Here is a 12215-nt window from a genome sequence, read left to right as displayed (position 1 = left end):
CATTGGTGCGTTATTCACTTAAGTTTACAATCTCCCTCCTGTAGGCTGACGCATCACCCCTTTATATATGACCCAATACTGTGGTACCGTCAGTAAATTTGTGAATGGTGCTTTTGTTGCAATGAGCCAAGCAGCCGTAGGCTAAAGTGAGGAGATACTCTTGTCAATCCACACTGATTGTGGTCTAGAGGTGAGGAAATCCAGGATCCAATTACACAGTGGGGTGTTAGACCTGTCCAGGTTTGGAGTTTGCTGATCAGTTTTGAGGGGACGATGGTGTTGAATGCCGAAATGTAGTTAATAAAGTACATCCTGATGTATGCATCTTTGCTGACGAGGTGTTCAGCCAGAGAGATGGCATCCGCCATCGACCTGATGGCGAGACAGGCAAATTGGAACCGATCCATGTCACTGGTCAGACAAGAGCTGATATGCTTCCACATCAGGCTTTCTAAACACCATTTAGTGAACATGCCACTGGTTGGTAGTCATTTAGCCAGGTTGCCACGCTGCTTTTGGGCACCGGTAAGATTAAGAACTGTTTGAAACAGGAGAAAATCACATCCTGTCTGATAGAGTTGTCGAAGACATCCATGAAAACGTTGGTCAGTTGGTCAGCACAGGTTTTCAGTTCTGGCCAGCCCCTGTGAACCCCAGCCACAGGGGAGGCCTCATCCTCCTGCATTCCCCAGCCACAGGGGAGGCTTCATCCCCCTGCATTCCCCACGGGTGGGGGGGGGGGGCTTGTCCCCCTGCAGTCCCCAGGCACAGGGGAGGCCTTGTCCCCCTGCAGACCCCAGCCACAGGGGAGGACTCGTCTCCCTGCAAGCTTGTCACTATTACATTTTAAGCGCAGGGTTTTCTAAGTAGGTTTCCTCAACCTTAAGCTATTACGTTTTCTTGACATTTTTCAACACCTCAGTTTTTTTTAAACAACAACTCTCAACCTTGTTGTATGCAAATATAAGAACTTTTGCTGGGGACTGAATATGTGGATCCCTTTCTTTGTGGGATTATCATCAATCCTGTCAGAGACAATGGCAACAATACTTTAATGCCGTTCAGTACTGGCTTTGACACGATTGGCCTTTGAGTAACGTTGATTTTGAGCCTTCGTCATTAGTGAAGGGGGCTGTTCTAAGGGTGCAAAGCACCATTCATATTTCCCATCAATGCTGAAGAGTGGCACATTACCCTGAGTCCCATTGAGGACATTTGAATTGGAGAAGTGGATGCAGACAGTTCGCATGTTGTATTCTCTCCAGAGAAATAAATGATGTTTCTAAACTGCTCTGAGGCCCTCTTCTCATGTTGGCTGGCGGGCATGAATCAAAACTCCATAAATGTGCTGGTGTTCAGAGTAGAAACGAAAGAGTTGATGTTTCGGGAGCCCTTTTCAGGAGTGAAGCTTCTTCAGGAGGCAAAGGAGAGAAGAATTAATTTCACCCTTCAGCTTGATGCTTTACCAAGCTGGCCTAATTCCACCAGTATCCCAAGCCAAAACCATCAAGCCAGTCCCGTGATCTTGTCAGCAAGAGTGCAATTTAATCCACCTTTAGTGCTATCAACTTATTTCACTTCATATTGTAACGAGAGCACAAGACCCTGCATTGAGTGGAATCGTTGAAAGCGGAGTGTGAAAACACTTTGAATCTCTTGAGGGGTCACAAGTTCAGAAGCAGCTGCTGCTTTAATTCTTTAAATTCTTTTGTGAAGATAATCCCTTTCTCTGGACACACAATCCATGTAATTTAGAATCTCATATCCATTACTGTTCAATGTAGCCTCAGAATGAAAGCCTGACATTGAAATATTTCATCAGTCCAATTCCACAACAATCTTGAACGCTGTTCTGAGGTGAAAATAATAACTCAACTTTGTTTCATTTTAATAAGAAATCCAAAAACAGTTCAAAGCTGTGCAATAAAATATTATCTACTTTTAATGAGGAGCCTTTTCTCTGTTCCTTAGGGCAAAGGACGATGAGCGGGCTGAAGTAAAGTTACTTGCATCAGAGTCTTTGTGGCGAGAGTGTTCGGAAGCCGAGGGACTTGTGGCAGAAATTATCATTGAGAAGATAGCCATGCTATTAAAAGAAAAAGCTTTGGATAGACAGTTGAGACCCTTATCCCTGATTTATATTAAAGGTATTACTGAGAGATGGTGTCTCGATGGCCTAGTAGGGGGCTGAAACAATTTCCCCGCTGAAACAATTGTTGGTGGGAAGAACCACCTTGTGCACCTGAACCCCCGATTCAAATACTGATCCTCAAAATCAAATCTTCCTCAAAGTCACACAAAATATCATTTCCCTCATACTGTGGAGATACCGCAAAGGTGAATTATTTTCATTTCCAAAGCTTTTGTAGCTCAATCTTTCTGAAATTGCTTTCAGTTTTACAGCTGGTAATCGCAGCAAAGAACATGCCATGTGAAGCAAAATCTAACAATCTTGTGGAGAACTGTCAGAAGCACAAATGCTTCCGACAAGGGCAGAATAATGAAATTTCACTAGTTAGTCATTGTTTCGCTTTGCATGCACAACGGGTTTGTTTTGAGCATGAAGTGAAACCAACATTCTTCAGCATTTTTTTTTAAACACAGTGGTGCATTGAAATCCAGACTGTGATCGTGCGTAATTACCAAACCAGAGAGCATCCTGATATTAATGGTGCACCTTGAGAGCCGATGAAAAGTAACGGAAAAGCTAAGAGAAAAAAAATTGTTGCTTATTTGTGGTTTTCTTATTCGGTCTTTCTTTCGCTTTAGAACGTTGGGTAAAATAATGCTGACACAGAAATGCGAAGCTGACTGAACACAAGTGAATAGGAACATTCGCTCATAGGCACCAGTGGACATGGGGGTGCCTGCAGATGGAATAGAATAGCTTGCAAATGGAATAGGAACACTCACTCACAGGAACCAGCGGACATGGGGGAGCCTGCAGATGGAATAGGAACACTCACTCACAGGCGCCAGTGGACATGGGGGAGCCTGCGGATGGAATAGGAACACTCACTCACAGGCGCCAGCGGACATGGGGGAGCCTGCGGATGGAATAGGAACACTCACTCACAGGCACCAGCGGACATGGGGAAGCCTGCGGATGGAATAGGAACACTCACTCACAGGCACCAGCGGACATGGGGGAGCCTGCAGATGCTGGAATCTGGACCCAAAAGCAATCCATGGGAGGAACTCACTTGTGTTGAGCAGCATCAGTGGGAGAAAAACAATATTGTTAGAGATTGGTTATATTGTGATATATTAAATAAAATATTATTTAAAAAATGCAAGTAGGTCTTTGCTGAGACGGAATGAATACTCAGAAAAAAAAATAGGATTTACCGCATCTTTTTAATTAGGCAGAGTGTGCCCAGCTTTAGCATCTCATCTGAAGGACTATTCCCTCACCTCTTAGTGGTAAATGCATTGTAAATCTGCTCCGTGGATCCATTGAAAGCTTCCCCAGGTGAGTGTGAGTAATTGAGCAGAGGACAGTTGAAATATTGTCCTCTGGCTTATGTGGGTTCCACTGTTTGATGAATGGTGAGAGTAAAGATCAAGGGTAAATGATAGTAGGGTCTGGTTTCATTACCAATGGGGAAGGAATAACTATAGAGTTCAGTAAACAGAATAGGGCACACAGTGATCCCTCCCACTGGGTCACGTCTGATTGCTCAAATCATTTGGTGATAAACAAGAACATCTGCAGATGCTAGGTCTGGTGCAGTACTCAAACATTTTGGAGAAGCTCAGCAGGTCACACCACATCCATGGCAAGTAAAAGGCCTCCTGAGAAAGGGCTAAGGCCTGAAACATTGACAGCCTATTACTTTCTATGGATGCTGGGTGACCTGTGGAGTTTTCCCAAAACCCAGCAGCAATAGATATTCAAGACAAATGGTTACTTAAACAAAAGTTGCTTTTAATTATCTTTAAACATGAAAATACAATCAAACTTTAATTTATCTCTATTGACTTACTTAATCTAACTTAACCTCCTTCTACAAGTTCACTGGTTGCAGGCAATTCTTATACTGTACACAGAATTTAACATTTATGAAGTTCACCAGGCTTTGGTGCTTGTAAGTTAAATGGTTACTGCTCAGGAAGGTCCTTGTCAGTTTTAAGAGAGAGATATGTTGTTCCAGGACATTCCCAACTGATGTACTTCCATCAGTCACTCCAGTGTCTTGCTGACAAAACTTGCCCCTTCAGGGTTCTCCAGATGATAACTTCTTTCTTTCAGGTCACCACAGAGTTCCTTTTTGTTTCTCTTATTCCAAGTGAAACATCAGACAGCCTGTCCTCTCCTCTTGCATAAACCATAAGGGCTTTGACCGGGCCATCTTTCAAATGGGGCTTTCCACACATACTAGCTTGTCCTGTTCCAGTCCCAGCTACTTCTGCTGGCTGTAACACTGTACAAGTGATCTCTGTGTGTGTGTGTCTCTCTCTCTCTCACTCTCTCTGCTTGCAAAACCACATGACCCTCTTAGAACAGCAAGTTCTCTTCCAGACAGCAGTGGCTCTTTCATCTGTTGCCTTTTGTAAACAACAATCTATTAGTGAAGTCTCTTGAGACTCTCCAAAGCTCTTGCAAAATCTCTGGAGCCGATACGTCTACCATGGCGCAGAGCTCCAGTATTCTAAATAAGATCTATTTTAAAGTGTTTGTTTGTGACCTACTCTAACAAACCTTTTCCAATTTATCTGCCCAAAACATATCTATATATATCTATATACTCTGTCACACATATCAAAGCATTATTCTGCCTTGTCCCACTGACCTGCACCCAGTCACTCCCATCCATGCATCCACCCAAATTGTCCTTAAACATCAAAACTGAGCCTACGTTCACCACTTCAGCTGGCAGCTCATTCCACTCTCTCACCACTCTCTGTGTGCGAAGTTCCCTCTAAACATATCACTTTTCATTCTTAAGCCACGTCCTTTAGCTTTTGTCTCACCTAAACTCAGTGGAAAAGGCCTGCTTGCATTTACTCTATCTGTCCCCTTCATTTTATGTATCAAATCTTCCTACATTCTCCTGCGCTCCCAGGAATAAGGCCTTTTCCTGGAATACGTTTCCTCAAGATATTCTTTGCAGATTTACAAGGATGCTGCCAGGACAGAAGGAACCTGATAGGATTCCAGTCTGAAACATAATGCTTAAGACCCAATCCATGGAGTGGCAGAGAACCAACAGGAGGAGCTAAATCTTGACTTCTAAGTACAAGAGGATAAGGGTCCCTGCAGAGGTTATATTATAAAATATCTGAAACTATAATCAAACTCACCAATCTCCAGAAGTGATCCAGGTTGTGAATGTAGATGTTATAATGAGGTGCTTATTTTTCATAAAGGATCATTGTCTTGAAACTTAAACCAGTTACCTTCTTTTAAGATGCTACCCATGGCACCCCTGATGCCCTCCTGGTCCCAGTAAGCTCATCTTCTCCTGATGCACCCTATCCCTTGTAATAGTCCATTTGTGGAATTCTATGCTCAATAAGGCAATAAAAACAACTTCATTCAATGTACTTAAGACATGGATGGATTTTTTAAAATAATAACAGAGCTAAAGGTTATAGGGAAAAGGCAGGTAATTTATGGGCTAAAGGAAAAGTTACGCAATAATAATTAGTTCCAGCATTGTTCGTAACTATGGTTACTGTGGTTCAGAACGGGCAGAGCACTCCAGGGCACACATACGGGCTCGGGTCCTATATCGAAACTCAAGGGTCTTGGCCTGAAACATTGACTGACCATTTCTACCTGTCCTGTTGAATCCCTCCAGTTCCTCCTTGTTTGCACAAGATTCCAGCATCTGTAGGTTTCTCCGAGAGGAGACGAGCAGTGGTAAATAGTTGAAATGAGTAAGAGAAGGGTCAGCTGGTCCAGAAATTAAACAAATTGGTCAATGATTTAATCAAAAGAAGAAGTTGAGAGCTGATCATTTATTTGATCAACTAAGGGGATGGTTGATGCTTTAAGCCAGCAAATGAACAAGGGAACTGCTTTGATAATTTAACCGAATAGGCATCAAACTAATTGATGATATAACCCCTAGTGAAAGAATAGGTCAATATTTTATCACAAATGGGAACACTGGCCATTTGTTCCAGCCAATAAGAAAATGAGAGTAGTGGTTATTTCTTTAAACAGGTTGATGATGTAAACAGGCAGAAGAACAAAAGTGTTTATTGATACTAAAATCCAGGAAGGAAATGAGACTGCTTGTCACTTTTTTAAAGCAATGAAAGAACTGTTTATGCACTTTAAGCCAGACATGCACCAGAAACCTGACTGCTAATTGTTCAAACCAGCATGGAACAAGAGAGCTAATCGATTTCTTTTTTAAGCCAACACAACAATTCAAGGGCTGTTCGATTGTTTAATCCAGAAAGGAAACGTGGACGTTTTGAAGGAGAAAAAGAAAGCCAACAGGAGAATGACGATGCTGTTTGATATTTTGCATGAGAATGAGAAATAGTTCGGAATGGCAGCCTAAAGTAACAGCTCCTTCGGAAAGACAATTATTTTGCCTCGATAATCTGGCAAATACAAGATTCCTCAAAAATACGTGAACTGATAACGGGGGAAAGAATTGGAGATTTTAAAGACAGCATCGCTGCTGAGCCCATGGACGAGGACAATGGACAATGGTGCAATGGACAACTCCCTTACACGGGTGCGCGATAATGAAGTTGACATTGGGCCTCGTTTAGGCGAAGCAGCAAATTTAATTAAAGTTCTGGAAGAGATAAGGGAATTTCAAAAAGAAATAAAACAGCAACTAGATGATATCAAGTCAGAGCTCACCAACGCTAATTAAAAAATAGAGGTGGCAGAGACACAAATTGAAAAGGTGAAAAATCGAGTTCAAAATGTGGATCGGATGCTAAGTAAGATGATAACTGTATTAAACCAACAAGAAAATAAACTACTCAATCAAGAAAGAAGGTCACGAAGGAAAAATATTAAGATACATAATGTTCCCAAAGATGCAGAGGGGTCATCTATGGCGGAGTTTGTATCAAAGTTACTACGGGTCCTGCTGGAGATTCCCCTGAATATGGAACTTGAGGTTGAGAGATCACATTTTCCACTCATCTCAAGGCAGGACCTGGGAAAGAAAAAGGTATTTTTGAAAGGAAAGTTCATATATTTTGATCAATATTACCCCCCTAGTGGTCCTGCAGAAAAGTAAGGAATATACTGAAGTGAAGCGAGTATTAAAGCAAAGAAAGGTTTGCTTCCCGTCTCTGTACCCTGCTAAACTGTGTGTTTTATGAAAATGGGAGGCAGCTGTATCAGACAGGGGAAGAGGCAACTGCAGACATGAAGGACAGAGGGTTGTCCATCAGTGTGGTCAACCCGAGGGAAAGCCTGTCTGAGCAGCTGTCCTGCTCTATTTGGGAAATAGTGACAGAATCAAGAAAGCAGGGGATGGGAAAAGGGCAAGAGAAGAATATCAGGAAGAGACTATGAGTTTTCAGAAGACAGACCTCACCCCCTCCAGAAGAGTCATAGGATCTGATTAATTTCAAAAGTGTCGATAAGCTTAACAGAAGCAAAAATATCTTATCTCAAGAAGTACATATTACAAGGGGGTCTTTATATCACTTAATCATTTTATTGTTTGTTCATTCATTCACTTCTCTTTCCTCATATAAGAGAATATATACATGGGACAAATACACTGGGTAGTCTTTCCTGTATAATGGACATCGTTTTTTTTTCATTTACTTTTGTGGGTACTGCAATGGGGGCCTCAACTCACAGGTAAGAGGGGCTATCCCTCACAGCTAGATGCTTTCTCTAGACCAATTTAGGGCCATTTACTAGAGACCTCAGCCTTGGAACTTTCATTGCCCTTTTTATCACTTGTGTTTCTTGGTTCTTATCTGTTCAGGGAGTAGATTGATTAAGCTATATTCTGCTAATTTCAATGATATATTGACAGATAAATGGTTAAGGATAAGGTAAAATTAATTTATTTTAATGTTAATGGGCTGTTAAATCCAATCAAACATAGTAAATTCTATCTAAAATGAAGAAAGAGCACGACCATGTAGTATCTTTGCAGGAAACTCATTTAAATTTTAATGAGCATGGAAAATAAGTTTTTCTCAGATCCTACCAATAGAGATTAACCAAGATTGATTCAATGAATGGGATAAAATGTCATCAAGATATATATGGCAAAGTAGAATGCCTAGAGTTCATCTCAAAAAACTTTGCAATTAGTGAAGGAAAAGGGAGGATGGGCCTACCTTCTCTTAAAGATTATTATTTGGCAGGACAGGTAGGAGCTGTGATACGCTAGAGTAACCCACCATATGATGCTTAATAGAAACATATTGAGGAGAAGATACTTTCCATTCCTATACAGGCAATTTTGGCCATGGGTGAAAAGGGCTCTTAAAATATGGAAAACTGCTATAAAAGAATATAAACTGGAGGGAGAAATGGCAATTCTTAAATGGTGTGTGTATGACTTGGATTTCACGCTGAATAAATTGGATGCTCGATTTAAGGATAGCTAAAGGAATAACTAATATAATGAAAGAAGGAAGACTATTCAATTTTGAAATCCTTAAAGAGAAAAAAATTAGAAAAACAAGACTTTTATTGCTATTTTCAGATGTAACATTGTGTGACTAGGAGAGCAAATACATGCTTGATTGAACTGTTCAGAAAAAGCATATAATTCAGATGATGGTAGTAAAATCATTTCAAGTGTAGATAAGGGTCTGTCAAATCTTAAAACACACTCAGCTACATACATTAAAACAAAATGAGAAAAGGAAGTCAGGAGAACTATATCTGAGGAAGAATGGAGGTATCAGTTCACAGAAATGGAAGGAGTTTGGGTAGAAAAAACTGATATTTGGTTATACCCTCTCAGAAATTCCTTGATGATTGTAACCTCCCTGTTTGCCAGAGAAATTGTGGAAATCAAAACGCAAACCATTACCATATTTTGTTGAGGACTGCCCTGTTACCAAAGATTATTGGAGTGGGATACACAATGCCCTACAAGATATTTTTAAATGTGAAAGTAAGACCATGCATTTTCAGGGTATACCTCAAGAATGGTTGAAGAGAAGTATGTAGTGAATATGCTGCTGGTGGCTGGTAAAAGACTCTTACTAGGAAATAGTTATCACAGGAGAGCCCAACTTTAAACACATGGAAGGAAATTATAATGGTCATATATCAAATGGAGAAGATAGCAGCATCTGTTAATCATAAGTTGGAACAACTCGATTCATACTGGGAAAAATGGTTCAATTCGATATTACCTCATAGGCGTGACTCTATTCTTACCCATCAATGATAAAAAATGAGTCCCTATTTGAATATAGTTTTTATTTTAGGTTATTTTATTTATATTTTCAAATCAACATGAAATTCATCAATACATAAAAGAAGCATAATCTTATCACTCAATGTTAATTTTGAGTAAGAAAAGGTAAAAACAAAAAGAACAAGCCCTAAACCTTCTCCTCTCCCATCCACCCAGGGGAATAAAAGAAAAATATTCAATAGAATTGAAGAGAGAAAATAAAAAGAGACAAAATAAAAGAAAAGAAAGAGAAAGGTTTCATTGGATTCATCAATCTCCTGCCAAGGGACAAATATCCTGACTTACCCAGAATCCCAGGTGGTTCCTGGATGCAGGGAGCCAAAGGTGGGGGAGGGAGGAGGCATCGTTTAGAATCTACACGTACGTTGAAGATATGGACTCCAATTTTTTAGAAAAACATATTTTTTCCTAAGGTTAGAAGTAATTTTCTCCATATATTTCCACTTTCCAACGTCTTATCTAGATGGGAATCAGATTTCCAGGTGACCTCTATTCACTTCCTGGCCTCTGCCCAATGTGATCTTTACATATTATAATTGGCATTTCGACAGCCTCATTTTAGGTCTTACGTCTGCTTAATTTCCCAATCTAAACAATTCCAGTATCTGAATAAATCAATTCTTAGTGATTTGTTCCAGAAGATTTCTCAAATCTTCCCAGAAAAGCTTCACCTTGGGACATGAGCAGGTTTGAATGCAAAATGTTCCTGTTTTTTCACTGCATCTAAAACATTGACCTGATATTTCTGGTTTGAATTTGTATAATTTTTGTGGCGTCAGGTATAGTTGTTGCAAAAAATTGTATTGCGCCAATTTATACCTTGCATTAATAGGATTGATCATGCAGTCCCGACGATAAGTCCGAGCAGCTTTTTACATCAATCAATATCCAAATCTCTCATCTTTCTCTAGATTTATGTAACCCCTGTTCCAGGATACCCTTTGAAGCCGGAAAAATGCTTTTGAAATAAATTTCTTCGTAGTCCCCTTTCGAACCAGAGTTTCTTCTTCACTGGACTGCATAAAAGGTTATCATTGGGTCCAATTTGTCCTTTCAATAAGATCTTAATTGAAAATAGCAGAAGATAGTATTATTAGTGTCTTGGGTAAACTTATACCTCTCATTTTGTTCATTTTAGATTGGTCACAGTGTTTGAGCTACCGAAAGAAAATAGACACACACACCGAGAGCAGTTCAGTTTATACAAATGTTTATTACTAATTCAAAAGCTGATTTCACACTACAATATGCAAGCCCTTCCCAACTATACTTATCAACGCTTGGACTGGTCCCAACTGCCGAAGCGAGGCAACGACTGCACACTTGTAGTAGGTTGTCAGGGCGCCGGTCGCAGCTTCTCCACCTCCCCCGACCGGGACGTTGCTCGGACTCTGGCTGTTCTTCCTTCTTGACAAGGGGTGTTCCCACCCCTCGGAGAGTCTAAACTTCAGCAGCTGGACCACAGGCTTATATACCCCAAAAACAATTAATCATGCACCTACTCCTTCTAACATTTGTCAGTCAAAATCAAAACTGAACATTATATTCTACAATTTAAAAGATTAATTATTATGGAACCAGGATGTTATGATTTCCTGGTTTATCTCGTAGATACAAAGACTTATTAAAACTTCTCGAGCAAGACAGGTTGTGACCAATTTGTCCATTTCAGAGTGTTGCATTTGACAACTGCTTTCCCTGGGCCTCACAGTGGAATTCCATTTCAAAGTGTATGTTCAGATAAGTCCCCATGGCTGAGTTTAATTACATCTGCTAGTTCTGACAGTAAGGTGACCTGCGTGTGGACCCAGTGTCGTCAGTTCCACATAAGCAAAAAGCATCTGGGTACATGGTTTTAATCCTCCATTACAATTAGTTATGCTATATTTGGTTCTTGATTGATCAAGTAACATTAATTGCCCCGCTCATAACAATCCTCGATACACCTGATTCCTTTTTGGGACCAAGTGTCCAGGATTTTATGATTAAAGGAATAAACCTATTTTCAGAGATAGGCCCCATTTAGTCCCAAACTGATCATTTATTTTTTTCAAAATATTAATTATATTTTAATTAATTTTAGATCCGAAATTCATTTTTAATTCCATTTATATATAAAATCTTCTGCTATCCTCCTTATAACCTTATGTAGCTCTATTTTTGCCCGAGAAGGCTTGCTTCCTCCGTCAAATAGGAAGGTGACAAACTTCATTTGGGCTGCCCAATAATATTTTTTGAAGTCTGGGAGCTTCAAAACTCCCATCTCATAATCCCAAGATAATTTATCAGTAGGGACTCTGGGTGGTTTACCCTTCCAGAGGAATTTCCTGATGCTTTTGTTTAACTCTTGAAAAAACTGGTAATGGTAACGTCTGGAAGAGATATTGGGCTCTTGGCAACACATTCATTTTTATACAACTGACCCTGCCAACAAGAATTATGGGGAGAGTCATCCATTTACCAAGGTCTTCCCCAGTTCTCTTAAGTAAGGGAAGATAGTTCAATTTATATAAATTCTGTAATTTACTATCTACCTTTATCCCTAACTATTTTATACCATTTAGCAGCCACTTAAATTGTGAATTTCTCTGAATTTGAAAATAATTTTCCTCCCATAACTGCCATAATCTTGCTTTTATCCCAGTTTACTTTATAACCTGAAATTATCCCATAATCCTCCAGTTTAGATTGCAGTTTTTGTAATGAGGTTCCTCAGTCTATCAGATCTATCAGTATGACGTCAGCAAATAAATTAATCTGCCCTTCCTGATTAACCCTGAATGCTTTTATGCCTGGATCTCATTGGATAGATTCTGCTAATGGCTCTATAGTGAG

The sequence above is a fragment of the Narcine bancroftii genome, chromosome 5 (assembly GCF_036971445.1).
Source record: "Narcine bancroftii isolate sNarBan1 chromosome 5, sNarBan1.hap1, whole genome shotgun sequence".
Taxonomy (NCBI): Eukaryota; Metazoa; Chordata; class Chondrichthyes; order Torpediniformes; family Narcinidae; genus Narcine; species Narcine bancroftii.
This window is presented reverse-complemented; position numbering follows the sequence as displayed.